Source organism: Protomyctophum parallelum, assembly GCF_964188405.1.
Source record: "Protomyctophum parallelum genome assembly, chromosome: 7".
NCBI lineage: Eukaryota > Metazoa > Chordata > Actinopteri > Myctophiformes > Myctophidae > Protomyctophum > Protomyctophum parallelum.
Window position 1 is genome coordinate 15,971,050 of NC_139705.1, and position 23,422 is coordinate 15,994,471.

Genomic DNA, 23,422 nt, shown 5'->3' on the forward strand with positions numbered 1-23,422 from the left:
ATACAGAGAGCAGCCTGACAGTATATGCAATGTGGCCCTCTGGAGTCTGCAGTGAGTGTGAGTGTGGACGATGGCCCTCTGGAGTGAGTGTGAGTGTGGATGATGGCCCTCTGGAGTGAGTGTGGACGAAGGCCCTCTGTAGTGAGTGTGAGTGTGGACGAAGGCCCTCTGGAGTGAGTGTGAGTGTGGACGAAGGCCCTCTGTAGTGAGTGTGAGTGTGGACGAAGGCCCTCTGGAGTGAGTGTGAGTGTGGACTATGGCCCTCTGGAGTGAGTGTGAGTGTGGATGATGGCCCTCTGGAGTGAGTGTGGATGATGGCCCTCTGGAGTGAGTGTGGATGATGGCCCTCTGGAGTCTGGAGTGAGTGTGAATGTGGACGATGGCCCTCTCCATCATCAAGGTTGCCCACCCCTGCCCTATAGAATGTGCCTCTGTATTGGGAATGAATTACACATACTGTTGTAGTATATGAAAGGGAAGGTGTACAAGACAGTGGTGAGACCAGCTATGTTGTAAGGTTTAGAGACAGTCGCACTGAGGAAAAGACAGGAAGCAGAGCTGGAGGTAGCAGAGACAAACATTTTGAGGTTCTCTCTGGGAGTAACAAGGATGGATAGGATCAGAGTGACAGCACATGTCAGATGTTTTGGAGATAAAGCCAGATGCCAGACTGAGATGGTTAGGACACGTACAGAGGAGGGACAGTGAGTATATATCGGTAGAAGGATGTTGAGGTTGGAACTGCCAGGCGGGAGTCCTAGAGGAAGACCAAAGAGAAGATTTATGGATGTAATGAAAGAGGACATGAAGTCAGTTGGTGTGAGAGAAGAGGAGGCAGAGGACAGGGTGAGGTGGAGGCAGATGATTCGCTGTGGCGACCCCTCAAGGGAAAAGCCAGAAGGAAAGAAGACTGCTGTAGTATGTGAAACTTTTTGTATAGTTGTATTCACAACTTGTCTCATGGCACACCATGTGTGCCTCGATCAGCACGCCATTTGAGAACCAAGTTACAAACATGTTGCATCAAATATCGTTCAGCACAGGTAAGCACCTTTCTTTCTCAGTATTGTCCATAGCTTTCATGCCAGACTTGTGGTGGAAGGAGAATTGAAAAATGCGAATGCTTTTAGAGTTCAACTCATAACCGCAGTAACGTGAGTAGCAGAGATGAAAGAGATCAGACCCTGATCTGTCCTTTACCCTCATCTTCATCTTTGAAAGCCATTTTACTGTGGGAACCACGGCACCTGTTGTGCATCAGGGACACTTCAAACGTCAAACTAGACTGCCCCTGGCCCTGGGACAACTCAGGAAGAAAAAGAGAGAGGCATAGAGAGAGACCTACAGTACATGAGTGACAAATGATGACAAATTATGGAACGTACATAGAACAAAGGAACGCGTACAAGTGTATGAAGAATTGCACTCTATAAGCTAACAGGCACACTAAGCATGTGTGCGGCATCGCTCAACGTCAACTTGTATAAGTGTGACTGGTGTATTGGGCCGCAGTGCCACAGTGCTAAAAAAGTCCCTGTGTACAGTCCACAGGTAATTGTATTCCCTTCTTTGAAATTGTACAGACGAGAGATTTATAAGGCTATTAACCTCGTATTAAACCAAGGACCAGCTTTCAAATATAATCCAGTAAAAAAATGTATACGTTAAACGTGTGAACTTTTATTCACCCTAACAGAGTTGTTCTGGCAGCAGAACAAATATAGGTACTGTACTTTACTACTTACAGTAACACATCCACTGTGTGGGTGTTTTCATTTCTTTTTTTCAGCTAGCGTCAGAGAGAACATTGAGCCAGCAAGAGCTTTAAAGCAGCTGTGGTGTCAGTTTTCATCAAGAAAAGAAAATCTGACATCTTTATACATTTAATAAAACCATAACTGGTTCAAAGGTAGCTGTGCCAAAAGGTTCCGTTTTATATGTAGGATTTATCTGAATATATAATACTATATATTGTATGTGAGTGATGATGAGCGTGTGGAATAGTTGGAATTAAAGTCGTCATAAAACATTATACCATGTGGATCTCGGGTGGTTCCACATGGGAGAAGAGAGGGTAGCTCTACTGTGGATCATCTCATCACTTCATGTCGCCATGCAGCCTGGGACTGCAGTGGTGGAAAAATATTATTCATCTTTTACTTGAGTAAAAGTATTGATCCCACAATATAGAAAATTTGAAATACTCTGTTGCAAATAAAAGTCAAATTTACTTGACGAAAAGTACAAAAGTATTGGTGTCAAAATGTGTCATTTAGTTTTCTGAATTAAAAAAAAAAAAAAAAAAAAAAAATCTAATACAAAAATGTTATGCTGCTATACTGTACATAGCAACAAGAACCCCAAAAGGGATTTCCGACTGTCCAGAGGGGTCAAAACACCAAAAGGGGTTCCTGTCCTGAATGGGTTTAGCAGCAGAATGTCCCGTTTTACAAGTTTCAAATATATAATGTATTGTAATGTGAGATAATATTTTTTAAATAGCAGATTTACAAGCCGAAATGTATATAGGCCTGTCAAGTATCTAAGATCCAGTAAGAGAAAAAACATCCGCACACTACTTTCTAAAGATTCATGAGACTCTTTTAGGAGGAAACACATTGCAACGTTTGGACCTACTGGGTCTTCATCAGGCAATTTATGGCCTCCTAATAAAGTAAGTCTCATGGAGCTTTAGAAAGTGTGCAGATGTTTTTTCTCTTCCTTGATATCTGCCTTGATGCCTGACATCCAGCACCTAGGCATTGAGATGTGCACACAATCTTCTCTGTGAAATATCTAAGACCCACAAAGAAGAAAACCCTTTAGCCCCCCCCCCCCCCCCCCCCTTAAAACATGAATACAATGAAATAAAAATATAAAAATATAAAACAATGTGAAAAAAGTAAAATCTGCCGTTGATCGGTCCAATGGTTTGTGAAGATTATCTCTGCATGGACACAACCCGCACAGACAGAGAGACCAAGCCTTGCTATTTTCGACTGTGTCAGACAGATGTTTCTCGTCCGGTCGTTCCATGGTGGAATAAAAAGGTTGTGTGCATGCAGGAGGACTATCTACCCATCTGTTCGGGGTGTCTTGAGAATCTCATGGAAGCATGCGGGCGAGGTGAGGACTGAGGAAAGTAAATGAACTGCCTTCTGGCAATTCTCCAGTGTCTTTGGCTGGCTTTACTGGGTTCAGCTCTATTCTGTGGAGCCTTCTCTCTCTCTCTCTCTCTCTCTCTCTCTCACATGTAATCCATATCATTACCGGATAAAGCATATCCAGCAAAGGCAGAAAAGTTATTCACACATTGTCGAATCGAATAAAATATGTACTATTCGGGTATTTTTTCCCTTGGGAAAATGCTAACAGAGCCAACTGTCAGTTGCGCATGCACTGTCACTGGCAAACGGTGTGTCTTCTTAGGGCTTTGTTGCATTGGCATCTTGTCTGTGTAAAAACCAAGGAAGCTAGTTTATAAAGGGAAAGACGATTTGGATGCCGGGGATGCTCATCATGGGTGGCAAACCTCGCACCGGAAGATGAAATTCATGGCAGTGGATGGAGCTGGCGGGGACAGCTCATGAACAAATGCTATTTATGAAGGATGGCAACCTTTTGTCAGGTCACATTTACTATGGAATCGTGCATTTCCCGTCAGTGTGTTGTTTGTTTGGTTGTATATGGTCACCCCATGAAGCCCCCATATATGGTGCTGTCACAGTTAAGCCCATATACGGGCCTGCCCCAAAGTTATTAGTGCAGCCACGCCCGGCAGCCGGCGAACACTGTTCTCAACAGGCCCGAACGAGTGACTCCAGGACTTCGGCACTCTATTACGCCAATATAGAACATTACAGTGGATTATTAGTGCAAGTGGGATACAGGCTTAGGTCTCGTGCAGGTTTGGGTTCAAAAGGACTCGATCAAATCTGAATCTAAATGTGGAATCCGCGTATCGAACCAGAATCCTCTCGAATCCTTTATTGAATCTCTTGGGCAAACTGTTAGTGGACACAAAAATCTGTGTTTTTGGAGCACTTCATGGTGACCACATTCTTTCAGCAAGATCAGAATTGAGTTCAATTTTAAAATGACATGGCACACATAGATCCAATGAGACATGTGTTTGTCTTGAAGCGTATCGAATCCAAATAATTTGCAGACTCTGAACCGTTTCCAAAATGAAAGTGTTGAACCCAAACTATTTGTGTGTGTGTGTTTCTCTCTTTCTCCCTCTCACTCCTGTGTCTTTGTCTGTCTCTCTGGCTGGCTGTTAGTGTTGATTTCATCGACTAAAACAATGATGAAAATTCACTGACGAAAACTAGCCTAAATAAAATAAAATAAAAACTAAGCTGTAGATTGGCTATTTTCAGCTTGCAATCAAGTGTAAAATCAGGCATTACGATGCCATCAAGGCCCGCCGAAATATATTTTAATCGACTAAATCAACTGTAGATTTAGTCGACTAAAAGCACAGATTTAGTCGACTAAAACTAGTCTGTCTGTTCATCTTCCATCATCATCCTGGGATGTAGGCATGTAGCCGGAGGTAGTTTCTAACAGGGATAACAGATTTTTATGTGTGATGTGTGTGTGTGTGTGTGTGTGTGTGTGTGTGTGTGTGTGTGTGTGTGCGCGTGCGTGCGCGCAACTGTGCATGTGTGTGTGTGTACATACAGGTGCAGACCTGTACTGCTCTCCTGGGTCAAATCTTTCTATATCCGCTCAGTGCTCATTTTCCTTTTGGAAAATTACACAACCCATTTCTGATCAAATCCATAAACACAGGAGACCGGATTGATGGAGATCCGATTTCCCTCTCTAAGGACATGCCTATTTTCCAACTTGGCTGTTTTGACCTCCAACGAGTGTGTGCGTGCACGCACGTATGCATACGTGTCTTCAAGCGTTGTAGTTTACAGAGGACTGCGGCTGCTTCAGAAGCTATCAAGTGATTCACCACCGACCACCAACTAGGCCAGAAATTCACTGTCAACTTAATTTAATTAGCCTTCCCAATGGAAGGAATTTGTTCTGGACAAATGGCCAGAACAGTTTGAGTACTCGTATGGCTGATTGGCTGTGCTTTCAATTAGCTATATTGTACAGTATGTACCGTATAGTGCCAATTTCACAAAAAAGACAACTTATTCTACTCAGATAGAGATACATAGATACAGAGATACAAACATAGATTTAATCAGTAAACCATTATTCCGACTACGTGGCTTTGCGTGCAGTTAGTGTTAGGGACAGGGTTAGTAATGAGCGAGTCGTTCCAACGCCACATACAATGTATGCGTATGTCAGTCAGCCACAGTGAACAATAGTTCAGCACATCCAAAATGTATTACTGAAGCCAGCTAACACTCTGGCAAACACACAAAATGTCTTTCTTTCTTGTTTTGACATGACACAAACCCACAGAGGCACTAGCGTTCCCATTTCCGGATAGTGGAGTACGGATTTTATGTTTGGCCGCCATCTCCAAAACCTGGTCAGAGCACTGACACTGGGAGTCACTGCTTTACAGTTGAGATTTCACACATTTTCAGAAATGCATACTGTAGCTGTATGAGGTAAAGTTCTACAGTCAATACTGGGCACAACATTTGCTCCAGTCATTTTCAATTTGCTAGGGCCACCCGTGACACAAAACAAAGTTGTGACTGCAATGTGACCGTAGCCAATTTTTTGTCATCCATTGTCCTACAGTAAGTATGCAAAGGCATTCGTCATAATAGGAAGATTGAATCCTTGTGTGAATAATTCTAAAAAACAAACTGCATGTTAGCTGGGAGCTAGAGTCACTGGTAATTACTTGGAAGTAAGAGAGGAGCAGCAAACAGAAAGTGCAACCCAAAACAATGCAGCTCTTTGTAGGACCAAGGAATGGTGCATTTTATTTAGTATTTTATAGTTTTGCCACTCTCCAATAATTACCTAATTTGTTCGTCAAAATGTGTTATACAGTGCTCATTATTTAAAGGGAAATTAACAGGTGGAACGCAGAAATATACATTGCAGAGAGTGTCTAAAGGCCTTGACAGATACAAAGCATCGGCCGCTCGCGTCTAGAAATGCACCCATTCTTTTTAACGGCTGTTGTCAAACTGGAGGTGTCAAGTGGGTGCGCCACAACCTGTTGGCGAATCTTTCAGAGCTCAGTTCTATTTTCGAGCATCAACACAGGGCACAGACCACCAGAACACAGTGTGTAATGCATTTGACTTGTTTCTCTTTTTTATAAACACCATCTGTTTTCTTTTTTCTTGGCTTTCGCCTTTTATTTTATAAAACAGACAGATTAGGATGACAGGAAATGGGGAGAGAGATGGGGGAGTGACATGCAGTAAAGGCTGTCGGGATCGGGAGTCGAACCCACGGCACACTAACAGACTGGATTACCAGCCAAGGTGCCTGGACCGCTGAGCTACAGCCCAGGCCCAGTAAATTTAATTAAATAATTTAAGGTTCGCACATAATCCTGAAAATTTTTACGTATACGCGTGTCTGTGAAACTACAGTCCTGCATTCCTCATACTAAGGTGAGAGCACATTAAATGCCAAAATATGAATGACCAGAATGACATACGAAAGTACCCTATTCTATTTGGCAAACGAGCTGAATTTAATATAAAGATAGACATGCTTTGACAAATTATTCTGCCTTCGACATGAACAACTGGCCTCATGTGACACTACAATGATGCAATTGCATTGTCATTTTCTGTTTGTCAGAGCCATAAGGGTTTTGCTACAAAGTAACTATGCCACCAAGATTAATTCCTAAATAGCTACTACTGCCACTACAGTCTGATCTTAATAAACAACCTAAGAGCAAGCTTTGCTTCTCCACTGACAATATTTGCCTCTCCTTTCATTGCCTAAGGGCCCACTGGGCTCCTGTCAGGATGTGATTTTCAGTGGTGTGATGGTGTTGAATGTCCTCGTAATGAACTCTCCGCTGCTGTCTTGGAGCGCCGAGCTCCAGTCATTGGATACATCCAGCCAGCAGTTCAACGAACGAACCCACAACAGCTGGGTTAGGATGGGGCTTTCTCCTGATATGTCTTCCCCTGGTTCTGTCTCAAATCGGGGCCATCCCTAACGCCATCCACCCCACCCATTCAACACTGGGAGACCGAGCCTCCAGTCCTCGATGGCGGGGATGAAGATGATGATTAACATGTTTTCCAGGCCCCCAGCCTTTTATGACCTTGGCTTTCAACAATCTTCTCATGACAAGCGGCTAATGTTTTGCCCTGGCTGCGCTAATGCTGTAACTCCCGTTGCTTGTTGAGAGAGAACCTAAGATCCCACGGTGGGATAGAGAGAGAAGAGAGAGCGCTGTGGACGGGATTGTCTGCCTGGCGGGGGAGAGAGAGTTGAAGACAGCCGATGGAGGAGGGAATGGAGACAGTGATGTCAAGGGATAGGGAGGGGGGAAGATAGGAGGCGAAGTAAAGTAATAGAGGGTGGAGATGGAGGAGAAATGGGCAGTGATGATGTCTGGGGACAACAATAAATAATAGAACCATATTATAGGAGGGAGATGAAAGGGACGCAGGATGCTGTGGGGATTGTAAGATGGACAGATTTGGGGGAGGCTGTGGGGGCGCAGAGAAAGAGACAGAGAGATGTACGAGGAGGCCTCTGTAAACCAGAGAGAGTTTCAAAGTGTTGAGTAGAAACAGGATATGCATTGTCCGCATCCCTGTGTCTCCCCGGCCCTCCCGATAGTTTTACCAGAAACTTCATCTTATGGTGTGGTCCAGCGAACTGCTGGTGTAGCTATTCCTACTGTACTCTTAACCACTCTTAAACAAGCCTATATATACTTTTTTTTACTGGTGTCCCTAGCGGTGGTCTGTAATAGGGGCCGTACCTTTTCCCCTCTATAGCAAATAACAGTGTTTGCGTAAAATTGCCAATATATTATATACTGTACAAGCTCACAACGTGTTGTTGTTGATCTGCTATATTTGCAGAATATAGAATAGGGTTCAAGTGTTTAAGCTCCTTTGCCATTTAAATGTGATAATCCGCTGGCAATGTTCCATTATAGCAATGGTTTTCAAGCTTTTTCATATAAAGGCCTATTATATATTCTGCATTTGAGCCACAAACTACCATTTGATGAGATCTAGCCTCTTAGACCCAAAACTAAGAATATTTTGTTGTCGTTGAATACAATTTTGTCCACAATTCCATTCTGTAGTAATGCGGTATAGGCCATAGGAGAGAACGTTAATCTTTTTTTTTTTGTAAACCCCGATACTGACATGATACTGACCATGACACAGACATGATACTGACCATGATACTTATATGTGACCGTTTCTGACCGGGGCTAAGTCATTGAATTACAATTAATTTTCGACACACTAGTTTTTGAGATATGGCTTATACAGTGATGTCTGACATTCAGTACTATGGTCTGTGGCATTTAGAGGGCGCTGTTTTCCCTTTGTTCTCAAATGAGGGAAATAGCTATATAGCCTACAAGATACAAAGGTATACAGCTTATTTGTAGCTTTGTGTCTTTTGCAACAGCTAGAAACGCTTACATTGGCAATGAATGGTAGAAGTAGTAACCATTTATGATTCTATAATAACGTTATATTCATAATATTTCGAGTACACATTACTTCTGCGTTTTCCGGAAGTAAACAACAGCCAGAGCCAATCACAGACACCTGCGTCATATAGCATTAGCCAATCTCAGGCCGGCACTCAACTTTACAGGCCAACAGAGAGAAGAATAAAATGCGGACATGGTTCTCCAAAACCAAGAAACCGTAATGTTTTCGATACAATACATCTATTTAACAACATAACGTGGTTAATAATTGTTAATTTGTGTACATTGCCTGGTAATTATTACGACTTTCCACGCTTACCTTCATACAGTGACTTAATGTTGAAGTAAGCTAATAAACGTCTGGAAAACGTCTGGAAAACTCGGTATTATCAGTACTAGAAATAATTACACTTACACATTAATGCATTTATGATTTTATGTCATGTTTACATGCCGAGTTAAGCTCTGGCATTTGAATGAAATGTAGCCTGAAGTTACATGATGGCTTCAGATCAATTTAGACAAGAAAAAAAAGGAAAAAGAAAACTGGTTGCTGAGCTCTGCTGAACAGTTAATGCGGGTCAGATATGATACTGACCAAGATACTGACCATGATACAGACATGACACTGACTGAAAACTACAATAAAGCACGCACATCCACTTAAAGCCAGGCCGAGGTACAAGTAGTAACAATACTTTAGCTTTACCTAGTGTGCTGAACTTAGTTTTGGTTCTACATGATAGACTGACCATGATACAGACATGATACTGACAAATATACTGACATGATACTGACCATGATACAGACATGATACTGACAAATATACTGACATGATACTGACCATGATACTGAGATACTGACCATGATACAGACATGACACTGACCATGATACATGATACTGACCATGATACATGATACTGACCATGATACATGATACTAACCATGATACTGACCATGATACATGATACTGAACAGGTCCTAACAATGTTATGGATTCCATGTCAAAAAGGGGCTTTAGAAGTTTAGATTACTATTCTACTATATTCTACAATTCCAAGAAATGTTCTCTCTATTTTCCTTAGCACTGAAATTACTAACATAATAAATATATGGAACATAATAATGATATGGTCAGTGATTTGAAAGATCGCATACAGACAAGACAGACAATGACATTTTAGTTCTGACTGCAGAGCACATTTGTACTTGGAACGTACATCACCGTAGATTACATTAGATAAAAATATAATGATGTGAAGGGATTACTTTTCAGTGATAGCACTCAAAGCAAAGCGATGGACGGACGGACGGGTGACTGTGAATTAAGGGAGTGATCAGTGACAGTAAAGTCTGACGAGTTTCTTGATGTTGAAGGAGTACGGGATGCAAAGCGGCTCACACGGTTTAGAGATGGGGAAAGAGAAGAGACCAAGTCTGTTTGCCTAACTTTTGAAGGGGACACGCTTCCAGAGCGAGTGTATTGCCATTACTTGAGCTACAGGGTCCGGCTGTTTGAAAGAGCACCACTCCGGTGCTTCTGCTGTCAAATGTATGGACATATCGTGGCAGTATGTAGGGGGATTAAAAGATGCCCGAGGTGCAGTGAGGAAAACTGCGAGGGTTGCAGTGAAAAACCAGCAAAGTGCCTGCATTGTGGGGGAGAACATTACGCAGGGTCAGCGCAGTGCCCTAAGAAGGCAAAAGAAATCAAAGTGGAAAAGGTTAGAACTGGAAAGAGGGACATGAGGGACAAGAGGGACTACGCCGAAGCAGTGAAGAGAGTGGAGGAAAGTGAAGTAAGGAGAGAGGCAGGAGTGGCAGAGAAACAGGAACAAAAAAGAAATGCAGCTGAGCCTGGCATCTGTATGGACAAGAAAAGTTTTTTGGCGTTTATCTAATTATAATTAATTGTGCAGTAGAGATCAAAGGGAAGTCGGAGAGAATTAAAATGATTTTCGATGCGGCAAAGAGATTCCTGAAGATTGATGACGTCAGTGGAGAGGACCTGGACAGTGCTGAATGAGGGATTCATGCCTACTCTGGCCCGGAGTAGGAGGCACTTAACAGAATGGACAATGCTTGATGGGGATGATTTTTGTCTCCACCAGGCCGAAGGCATGGGGGGAGAGTATGTTTTGCACTCCGTCCGTCCGTCCGTCCGTCCGTGTGTGTGTCCGTCCGTCCGTGTGTCCGTCTTTGTGTCCGTGAGCAGCTAATCTCGGCCACCGTTAACCCGGTCCATGCCAAATTTTGCACACACACTCCCTGGATGCCAACGATGAACCTCTGCCCCAAACTTTCCAGAACGGCCTGTTATAGCGCCACCAGGAGGCCGCTTTGTGCAAAACAAGTTTTTGCACAGTACACCTACAGATTTTGTCCAAACATCACGCAAATTGGTACACAGTCTCTCTAGAGCCATTCAACGAAACCGGTCTTTCAGATTTCTCAGACTCCATCCTGATTGGTTAAGATTGGCTTCCAAAGTTCACAGGAGTGCTCCGTTTCAAACAAAATGCTGCAAATCATGAACACATCGCGTGATTTCCGTGAAATTCTGCACCCACATTCCCACTAGGCCGAGGACGAAATGCCACATGAACAATTTCAACTCAGCCTCAAGGTGGCGCTATAACTGGCCGAAAAGTGTTTTTACCTCTAACTGCACGGATCTGTGGATAACTTTGTATGCCAACTCCCTAGAGGCCAAGGAAAAACATTTGCCTGGAATTTTTCACATCTGCTCTTTATAGCGCCACCAGGAGGCCGACATATGTAAAACACATTTTCTATTATTACTCCTTCAGATTTTATCCAAATTTCACGCAAATCGGTACACATGATCTCCATAGTCATGTGATCAAGACAGGTTTGTTTGATTTCTCATATTCCATCCAGATTGGCCACGATTGGCTTTTACAGTTTTCAGGAGTAGCCCGCTTTGTACAAATCGCCACAACTCCTCAACGCAGCGTCCGATTGCGATGAAACTGTGCACGCATATTCCCACTAGGCTGAGGAAGAAATCCTGGTGGAGACCTGTGCCCAGAAGGGCACTTTTTTTTACCTAGTTTTGTTTATGGACAAAAGATATGGAAGGGGATCACTTTGGGTGGACTTTTTGTTTATTTTTGTAAATAGGAGAGTATAGTAACTCCAAGAATACAGTAAGTGGCGGTAATGCACAGATATGTTTGCCAACCGCCAATAAACCCAATAAGAAGAAAAAGAAGAAGCACCCGTAAGCCATGCTAAATTAGTTTGGTAGAGCGGCACACGGCACGCCGCACGCCTCAATGGAGATGTCTGCAGGCACAGAGTAGGCTGCCTCATCTCTACTTATTCTACTATCTCTTTGTAATTTTCCTATAATCAGCAGAAGTCGAGTGCCTGCCACTTCCGTGTGTCCATTGTGTTTATATAATTGTATAGTCAAATAAGTTAGTTGTGTGCCATTCCATTTCCATTTGCTCTTTCAGTTCATGATCACCCCATAGCAGCAAATGGGGTTTATTGACCGAACTTTCCTTTTCGCTTCATACCGTTCCGTAGAGACGGCCTACACGCACGATATACCAAAAGCCTTAATTCCGTAGTTTACATAGAACTCAGCATTTAAAGAAATGAGCAAGATTTGAGCGAGTTGTGACTCAATGAAAAGACGAGTGTTCTTGGCTCTGTGCGTGTGGAGAAAAAAAAAGAACGGCACCGGCACCATGGGGGGAAGGGGGGGGGGGGGTGCAGCAGTGAGACTTCAGGGCAGCGGCTATGAAGCAATATAGCACTAACGGGCAACGGATAACACGTTGACTGGTGATTGGTTGAATTTGGTTTAATTATTGCAACGCCCAAACCACACCTACAGTATGCATAATATAACGGGTAATGGAGGTGTTTAAGGGAAGTTGGTAACCAAAATACCAACTTTAGTGGGGGAACACCCTTTGCCCACTCCTAAATCCCCAAATAGTGGCTTTAGAAAGATGAGACAAAAATGGAGCCCCCTATAGAGAGGAAGAAAATGTGGACAAAGTAGAGCCCAGTTGGATCCCTATATACTTCGTTATATAGGATTTAAGTGGTTAAAGGACCATTCATTCTGGTTTCCCATTGATACATCAGGGTCATGTAACATACTGCCAACATCTTTCCACAATATACTGTAGTTCATATTATTTAGAAATATTTAATAAATGTCCTTGTTTGTTGCATTCAAACTTTCACGATAAACCCACTGTTAATGATCTGCATCTCTATCTATCGGCTGATATTTCTGTCGCGACTTGCACAGTTTTTTGTCTCTGTCATTACTCTCTGTCATGTAGCATACTGTACAGTAAAGAATCAGCTTTATTGTCACATTACTGTTTTACAGGCAAGAAAATGGGTGAAGAAAGGGAAGAAGAGAGAGAGGGGGAGGGGTAATGAGATCAGGGCAGGATAATAAATCAAGTTTGAGCGCTTTCACCGTGGGTCTCTGAGCTTTTGCTACAAGCGGTACAACCGAAGGGTCTCTTATATTTACAAGCTTTTTCTTTTTCTATGCACGCATGCACGCACGCACGCACGCACGCACGCACGCACGCACGCACGCACACACACACACACACACACACACACACACACACACACACACACACACACACACACACACACACACACACACACACAGATCATCAGACATTCCACACCCACACTTTCTGATACGAACAATAAGGCCATCACACCGTTAGCACTTTCAATATCAAATGCCGCTGATCGTCCCCTGTATCGCCTCATTCCATCGGGACAAAAGATACAGAACCTTAGCGTGGGAAAAGGTCTGATTTAGTAGGTCCCCTCGTCCATCGCGGCATTAAACAAACTGCCCCGCCGATAGGATGGTATACAGTGGGGACTTCATGTTTATGTATGGTCTTGGTTATATTTTTTGTGTTTTGTTATGGGTGTTTTGAACAGACCCGTGAAGATGAATATCCTTCGGAACAATAATGGTTATTATTATTAAGGACATTGGTCAAGGTGCTAGGACATGGATTAAGTTGCAAAGGGTCAGTGCATTCCTGTCAGCACTCAGCAGAGTGGGCGGTATTAAGGATCCATCATACTAGGATGACAAAATGTCCTTTTGCCACATTTGCATCTTTTACAACTAACACATTTAATGTGGTGGTTCCTGAACCGGCAGTATCATATCATACCCATGATGTATAACATGGGTATCATAACAGGGTATAACATATACCCTGAGGAAGGCATATTGCTTGCCAAAACGTTGGTCTTTAAATAAAAATGTTTTTTTGCATCGTGACTATGAGCTGTGCGACCTTCTCCTTCCTTTACAAATATTATTATATTATTTAACTTATTTGACATACCTGCCCTGTGCACTTTTTCATTACGAAGCCTAAAAGGCAAAAATAAATGTAATTTCTATTCATATTAAAAGTTCCAATTTTAATGCCGAATCATAATCATTAATCATGGATCACAATTATTTGTGTGCATGACAATTAATTGTCAACTTATGTGCCTTATGTGTAATCAGGACAGCCATAGTCATTAGAGACAGTTAAATGTAGTATTGTAGATATATGGACGTGTTTAGGCATTAGGTTAGAGACAGCTACGGCCAGCGTAACATTCTGGGAGGGCCTGGGTCTACAGTATATCAATTTACGGATATAGAAACTGGGTGCTGATGGTAATAGTCTCATATTCTGGGAGAATAAATAAGCCTTAAAAACAGGGAGCGTAATTTATGTCTGACCAGCCAGCCAGTACAAACGTAGCCATGTCCAGCTGGTACGGATTCAGCCATGTGACGGACAGGATTGCATTATTAGACACTTGAAACGGTATGCGGTAAATACCTTCTGGTCTTCTACAGTCACATTAGTTGGTTCGTCACTGTCGTTCCTGCCTAGCCCTTCTAGCTAAAGGCCTGACCTATCTGTTCCCCATTCTGTGTGGTCTCCCCTCATCTCTCTCACACACACTTTCTCTCGTGGTTTTCTCTGGTGCTCTGGCTACCTCTATCTCTCACTGATGTCGACCACCTGTCTCTGTGGGACCTCCCAGGCTATCCTCTGTCTGTTAACAGCACACCATGTCCTGTGTGTGAGCAGAGCTATGGCCAAAGGTGGAGAGTGGAAAGTGGCTCCTCTCTGGTGCATGCAGGCTTGTTTGTGTCTGCTTTTGATCTGTTTTTACGGTATTTTGGACTGTGTGTGTGTGTGTGTGTGTGTGTGTGTGTGCGTGCGTGTGTGTGTGCGCGTGCGTCCGTGTGGGCGTGCGTGTGTACTGTGTAGATCTTCTATTTTCAGAGCGCAACCAAACATAAAATATCCGTTCTTTTACTGGATCTCTTCTCCACTTGTCCCTCCCTGACATTTTAGTCCAGTTTTTATTTGTTGACGAAATTGTCAATACTGTATATTTAGTCTTAGTTTTAGTCATCAAACATATAGCTTAGTTTTAATTTCGTTTTCGTCAGTGAAAAATAGGTATAGCCGACGAACATTTGTCGCCATGGTTTTAGTCGCCCAAATCAACACTGCGTTCAACCCAAACAAAACGTGTTGCCGCATACAGCAGACTGCCACGGTGCACATACAGGGGAGGGGGGCAAACATCTCCAGAAGCTGAATTCTTGTAATCCCTCGTGGCTATGCTGTACTAGCAACTGGAGGAAGTGGTGCTGTCTGCGTGATGGTAGCGTAAAACAGAGCATGTGTGTGTGTGTGTGTGTGTGTGTGTGTGTGTCTGTGTCTGTGTGTGTGTGTGTGTGTGTGTGTGTGTGCGCGCGCGTGTGTGGACACCAGGGGCTCATCTTCCCAGTGCATACAGTTTATTCCCAAATTGGCATATAAGTGCATAATAAGCAGCCTTAGTTGTACGTATCCTTGGGGCTAAGGCGTGTGTTTTTTTGCTGCGTTTCCAAACCAAACACAAACACGCCGCTGCTTATTTGGCTCGTGTATCCTTATATTGTGTATATATCTTTCGATTTGGAGTGTGTATCTCTGTATTGTGTATTAGATTTGGGTTTGTGTATGTCTAAATTCTCTATCTCTATATTGGTAGAGTTTCTTAAAAGGGGGCAGTGGGCACTGCCGCACTAGTACCCCCAGGGGTACTTTGGGGTACTTCTAGAGGTACTCAGAAAGTTTATTTTTTCTTTTCTTCTTTTATTTTTTTACAATTATTTTCTGTTTATTAAAGAGCTGGAAATGTCAATATACTTAAGTCACCCACCAATACCATGTTGCCTGCTAGCTTGCTGTATAATTGTTTTGAGGGTGAGTTTTAAATATTAAAATAAAAATATAAAAGTATCAGGAAGAATGCTTTGTGCTGGTGAAGGGGTTACTCAGCTGCAAATAATGTGTGTTTAGAGTCTATGTAATGCCTTTAAATTCGTCTTGCGTGTATCTCTCTCTATAGAGTACCAAAGTCCTGATGTCACTCGTTCATCCCCAGCTGGGTTGCGGGCATTTTTCTCTATGGAGAATAGCATTGGGTCATCTTAGAATCGTCTCATATAAGATTGTGGTCACAAAAAAAAAATGTCCCTGTGATATTGTCAGGGAGGTGGCTCTTTGTCGTTTACGATAGTCAGTCACTCATATTTGATACACATTCTGTTTTTGGCGAAATGTAACTAATTCGTCGGCAGTAATAACCGCCGGGATAATTAGTTTCTTTCTTTTTGGAACACAGTTCTTATATGATTAAAAAGTCTAATTCAGAATGACGGAAAGAAACGCGACCCAGGTAGGATGCGTAAATTACTCCAGACTTCGGTATACTCTATTGTGTTTATCTTTAGATTTGGGCCCTTGTATCACTTTAAAGAGCGCTTTTCAGATATTATATTATATTTTGATATTATCGTATCTCTCATCGTGTGATATACGTTGGGTGTTTCATGTCCAGACAAGAAGCTACAATCAGTCTGCCAACCCAATACAGCGGCCGGGGAAAGGAAAGAGGAAAAGAGAGAGTGATGACAGCAACATGTCAACTGATCTATACAAGGTACACACAGACGCACGCACACACACTCGCTTACACAAGCAGACATTTAGGATTACACACACACACACACACACACACACACACACACACACACACACACACACACACACACACACACACACACACAGTGGCTGCGGTGAGGCAAGTCATCATATCAAACACTGACTAAGTCAACACATTATAGCCGCAGCATGCTGTTACTGTACCAGTAAAATCCCCACTGGTGATTTATCATACTATGGGCTCCTGCAGTAGGCTGTATGAATGCACAGCACATCTTAGTAGTCCATAACTGAAAGTCACAGAGGCATTCAACATGGAATGAGCAGGCATGTCTGTCTACGCATCGAGTTGTCCGTCATGTCTTTTTTGATGCACTCGACACACCAGCATGTAGGCTATGCAGTGGTGGGAAATAACTAAGTACATTTACTCAAGCACTGTATTTAAGTACCGGGACTCATATTTATTTATAATTATATTATTTGAGCATTTCCAATTTTCTGTACATTTGCTTGCACACCACTACATCTCAGAAGAAAATGAAAATGTCTTACTCCACTACAGTGAAACGTAAACGTTATTTGAAAAACTGTATTTGCTAGTTACTTTGTAGATCTAAATTATTATATTACAAAACACTTATCAACCACTTACTTAATGCCTATTTTATACATACTGTAGAAGGCTATTTGAAGATCGTCTGGTTAACACAGTCAGTAGAGCTCTCACCTTTGACCCACAAAGTCAAGGGTTCGACCCCGGGCACTGCCAACTCAGCGTAGGAGTAGCACGGCTTGGGTGCAGCAAGATGTGCGGTAAATACTGGGAGCTGATGGTAGGTGTGGCGCGCCACCTCAGCCTCCATATCCCAGGGGTCTAGCACGGTAAATACTGGGAGCTGATGGTAGGTGTCGCGCTCCACCTCAGCATCCATATCCCAGGGGTCTAGCACATAGTAACGGGGACAGACCCCATGCATGTTACCTGATACCGGCATCAAAAATATACTTTAAGTAGACTTTGATGCACTTTTACTACGGCACACTAGCAGCACATATATGACATGCACGCACACGCATTAGAGAGACAGAGAGACTGACTGACGCAGAGACACAGACAAACACAGACAAGCACATCGCTTTGAAGAAGCACCTGTCAAACCTTGATCTTTAGCAGCAGTCACACACAATCAAGGAGGAGCCGAAGTTGCGTAACACCTCTGGATTAAAAGTTTTCCACAATCTGGGAACCTTACAGAGTAGTGCGGTAGTATAGTATATATTTTCGATTTGGTAACAACAAAAGAGCAGTTATAAAAACAGCTCCATATGGGTGCAATGGTTGGTGGGACAATGGAATGCTTGCCCACGTCTCCAGCAGTCTAAACGTAGTAGGTTGTGACTGTCAAACATCTCTGTTATATAATATGCTTCTTCTCAAAGTTGTTGGGATAGCATACATCCACACTGGAGTTAAAGCCAAACCCCAAATTGCATGTGAGATGTCTCTGTGTTTTCCATCCTCTCATCTCCTCTCCTCTCCTCTCCGGCAATGTTGACCTCCCAATTCTTCCCGTTTCTCCACAAACACAGAAATGACCCTTAGGTCTGAACTTTAGTCTTTAACCTCTCACACAGATATTCCAGACAGACTGCTCCATGCAGCTGCTTCACCTTACCCCCCCCCCCCTGTTCTGACCTCCTGCTGCTACCTTGACCCGTGCCAAGCTGCGGTGGCAGCGACCCTAGAAACAACCGAAGCAGCTAGGGGCCTTGTACAAAGTATGGATCCATCAATGTATTGTTTTGACCACACAAGAATGTTGTGTCTGGTTTTGTGTGATGAAACATGTTTGGATGGGACCTACGTTGGTACTGTGGGGTGTGCAGCAGAGGTAAATTAATCGACGGCTATTATATAGGCAAATGGGTAACATGTAGAGATGCACAATATAATCAGTATAGCATATGAAAGTCGGGCCATATCGGCCATAATATGGGTATGGGTATCGAACCTATCTAAAATAATCCGGATTTCTTCTACTGATATTGATGATGCAATAATAATGTGACGTCAATGTCTTAGTACCTGCAGAGCAGCCAGTCTGGTTCATGTTTTAGGTTGTTATTAGAGAAAGTAAAAGATGAGTGTTAATTATTTTTCATTTGCTGCTTTCTTTTGTTTTAGGGATTTTAGCTGTTTTGTACAGGGGGGCGGGGGCATTCGAGCATGGGGCTAAATATGTATTTCTTTACAAAATGTTATAGCGATTTCTTTATTTATTATTTACTATAGTCCTAATAAACCCCAGGAAATTACATCTGGCCACAAATACATCACAGGATCTACTGAATGTGAAGGTAGCCTACTGGGGGGAAGCCACACTGTGTGTCATAGGCTCAATGTCAGTTTGACACATTCAGTAGATCTCGTGATGTTTTGTGGCCAAATGTAATTTCTTGGGGTCTATAGTAGGACTATAGTAAAGAATAAAAAAATAAATCGCTATCAAATTTTGTAAAGAAATACATATTTAGCCCTGTGCTCGAATGCCCCCGCCCCCCTGTCAAAAACAGCTAAAATCCCTAAAACGAAAGAAAGCAGCAAATGAAAAATAAATTACACTCACCTTTTACTTTCTCTAATAACAACATAAAACATGAACCTTGGTTGAAAAAAACTAAAGTTGTCCTTTAAGAGCGTCAGCGGTTATGTGGGTATCAGCTGGTATGACAATCGGATATTGGTCATAATTTCCATATGGAGCACCTCTGGTTAAATGGGTTAACACACCCAGTGGTGGAAAAAGATCTGACATTTTTAATAGAATTTTTTTTAAAGTAAATAACGGAATAAAAAAAAAATGTAATGGCCAAAATGTATGAAGTGGTTAATTAATGTATGTATATAGTAATAATAATAATGAAAATCTAACTAGTAACTAAAGTTTTTAAATAATTGTAGGGGTGTAAAAGTACTATATTTGGATCCGAGATGTAGTGGAGTAGAAGTAAAAGTATTGGATTGGATATAGTAAACATGTACTTATAGTTACTTTCCACCACTGTGTGTCCCACAGTCCGCCTATCCCCCAGGTGTCATACGCATTAACCCTCTCAAGTCTGGACAACTCCCACTAGAAGCTTGCTTTATGCTGTATTTATGGGAGGGGGCTCCATCATGTTGTAGTGCTTAGAACTTCAAAGGGTGGAGCCCTCTGGATGTGAAGAGCCATCACAAAGGAGGCCAAATTAGTGGAGACTCACTTTCAAAGCGTGGTGGTGGCCCCTCGCTGAAGAGCCTATAGGCAAGATAACAGTTTCTGACTTTTATCCGTGATGGATCCATTATTATCCAGTATTTTTCGCCCCCTCCACACAACCACCACCACCAAAGTAGTGAACCGATGAACATATAAACATAATGAAGTAAATCAGTGGTTTTCAACCTTTTTCATATCAAGGGCCATTATTTATTTGGCATTTGAGCCACAGACCAACATTTGATGAGATTTAGACTTGCTGACCCAAAACTAAAGAATTTTGTTATCTTTGGATACGATTTTGTCTACAAATCCATTCTCTAATTGTGTAGACTTCTTGTAAATTAAAGAGGGAGTGCCACAAGTTTTGTATTTTTCCAGTTTTTCATGTGTTTATGAGTACTTCATTAGACACCCTGGAGTCGTTTTTATGTGCAATGGACAATGGTGTATTGAGTTTGTATTTAGGGTTTCTTCCTGGTGGCTGAACCCTTGACAGTCAAACGTGCCAATGAAAAAAACAGTAATATAGTGACATCACACTATCAGCCCCTCCCCTAACTCCTCCCCCTTTATCATACAACTACAGCTGTGGGTGCGGCTTCAGTTCAGGTGGATCACCACCCATCACCACCCACCAGGCAAACCAGGCATACTTAATGAACTGGTGGGGGTGCCCACATAAAAACAACATTTTAACAAATACTGTACACTTTTTTGAAAGAAATCTTCCTCCTTATATTCTAATAATACCTGATGATCATGTTTTAGGGTGGAAAAAAATCGCGGCACTCCATCTTTAAGTAATGCAGATGTTTAACAATGATTTAACTCCCCTGTGAGGGTTCATTTTGTTTCATTTTACACAAAAGTTAAAGAACTAATAAGGGTCCATTTGGTTAGAAGCTCTCCTTCATTTAGCTGCTGTGGACCACCTGGAACCCCTTCAAGAACCACTGGTGGTCCCCGGACCACTCATTGAAAACCACTGATATAGAAATATCATCGAGAGGAAGCGACACACACACACACACACACACACACACACACACACACACACACACACACACAAATGCACCAGAAATAGCCGATCTACAAGCTCTCAATGCTAAGCAGTGTGAGTAGAAATTTGGGATGTGTGAAATCGAGGCCCTATCTTGCGCCACCCCTTACCCCTTATCCCTAAACTTATTTGCTAGCCGACCTACATCAACACATTGTGAGCTTGTATATCAGCTATTTGAACTATTTTTAAATGTTTTTCAAAATAGTAACAAAAATGGCAAATAAGTTTAGGGGTAAGGGCCGTCGAGCAAGATATAGCCATCCTCACCCAACCTGAATCTTACTGGAAGACCAACAGTAAGAAAACATTTTGACCATGAACACAGAAAGTGTCCTCACCATCATGTCTTGTCTAAATGTACAGTGTATAGTGTAATGTGCTTCACACACACACACACACACACACACACACACACACACACACACACACACACACACACACACACACACACACACACACACACACACACACACACACACACTGAAACACGCACACATGAACATGCACACATACATGCACGCACGCACGCATATCATGATGGTGCTAACATAGGGAAAGCTGTAAGTCAGCTTCAAAGGGAAACCTGAGACGGGTCATGAATAATCACAGACATGGTTGTGCCCATCTGCCCAACACACACAAGACCAGAGTCAATGCTGGAGTCAGAGTCATTTGTTTTACGTGAGTAAAAGTATCAATACCACAATGTAGAAATACCCAGTTACAAGTAAAAGTCTGGTATTCAGAATTTACGTTAGTAAAAGTACAAAGGTATTGGCCTAAAAATATACTTAAAGTACCAACATGTATAGGAATCTGATCATTGGCTATTTTCAAAAATAGAAATATATAGAGAGCTTAAGTGGTTGATGTATGTTTAGTAATACAAATCTAAATCTACACAGTCACTAGTAACTAAAGTTTTCAAATAATTGTAGCGGAGTAAAAGTACAATATTTTGTGTGTGGAGTAGAAGTGAAAATATTGACAATAAATAAATACAAAACTCAAAATTGTACTTAAGTAGGATACAGTACTTGAGTAAATGTACTTTACACCACTGTATAGTTTATATGGTAGGAGCTGTTTCAGGCAGTGCTGCAGGCTGTGTTTGGATGGTGCATGCTTGCATGACTTTGAGGGATATATTCAATTAGACAATCTCCCGTTTAACAACGTTCAAACCCTATTTTTGGCAAGTCATTACAGGAGAAAATTTCCCTCCAAACTGAAAAAGCTGCTGTCATAGAACACAAGATTTAAGTGGTCAACACGATGCTAAAATGTATTTTTATTTGATTTATACCATCGTTTTTTTGCAATCATCTTCAAATTTCACTAGTTTATACTTCATCATGTAATGTACGTATTCATTCTCTCTCCTGATTGGTTTCCCAACCTGAAACATTAAGTTCTGTTTACTAATGAGATGGAGAGACTAGATACTATAGCAATGATTGCAACGGGAATAGATAGAGCTATTTAAGACTTATTTTGTTTTTGTTTCTTATGCTTGTCTTTCTCGACCACAATGTTATAATTTAGACAGATGCTAGGTTTATCGTTTGCCTGGTGTATCTATAGTCTCAATGTACAGATGAATATTTTGACAGCATATTTTTTAGACTGATGATGATAGTTTACTCGTGATCCTATAGTTTCTGCATTCTATGTGATCCTATAGTTTACCGGGCACTACACTGTCTCTCTGCATTCTATGTGATCCTATAGTTTACTGAGGCACTGTCTGTCTGCATTCTATGTGATCCTATAGTTTACTGAGGCACTGTCTCTCTGCATTCTATGTGATCCTATAGTTTACTGAGACACTACACTGTCTCTCTGCATTCTATGTGATCCTATAGTTTACTGAGACACTACACTGTCTCTCTGCATTCTATGTGATCCTATAGTTTACTGAGACACTACACTGTCTCTCTGCATTCTATGTGACCCTATAGTTTACTGAGGCACTACACTGTCTCTCTGCATTCTATGTGATCCTATAGTTAAGTGTTCTGAGACACTACACTGTCTCTCTGCATTTGATGCACAGTACAGTATGTGTTTACCCTTCTTACTGTAAGTCGCTCTGGATATAAGAGCGTCTGCTAAATGCCTAAACTGTATTTTAACAAACGGACGGGTCAGGATCATTAAACACGTGCTGTTTATTGGTACTTGTGTAGGGGCTATGCATCTTTAGAACGTTATGCTCCTGTGTACTGTAGAGAGCCTGCTCTACCTCTCTCTCCCTGTCTCTCTCTCTCCACTTCCTCTGTTGACATAGACCAACACTGGGGCGATGAAAACACATCGTCAGTTTCATTGTCCAGGACACGCTACTGGCAACGACAGTGATGCTCATAAACAATCTGCAGGATTCTCTCTCTCTCTCTCTCTCTCTCTCTCTCGGTCCAGCTAGCGCACATTTTCTCCCAAGAGGGGCTTGACT

The 23,422-nt window shown here is 42.2% G+C and overlaps 1 protein-coding gene across 1 annotated transcript in view; it reads right to left on the reverse strand.

Annotated features, from left to right (window-relative positions):
• ngfa (nerve growth factor a (beta polypeptide)) overlaps positions 1-23,422 on the reverse strand; it is a 46,814-nt gene that overhangs the window by 21,794 nt on the left and 1,598 nt on the right. The gene's annotated exons all lie outside the window — the stretch shown is intronic.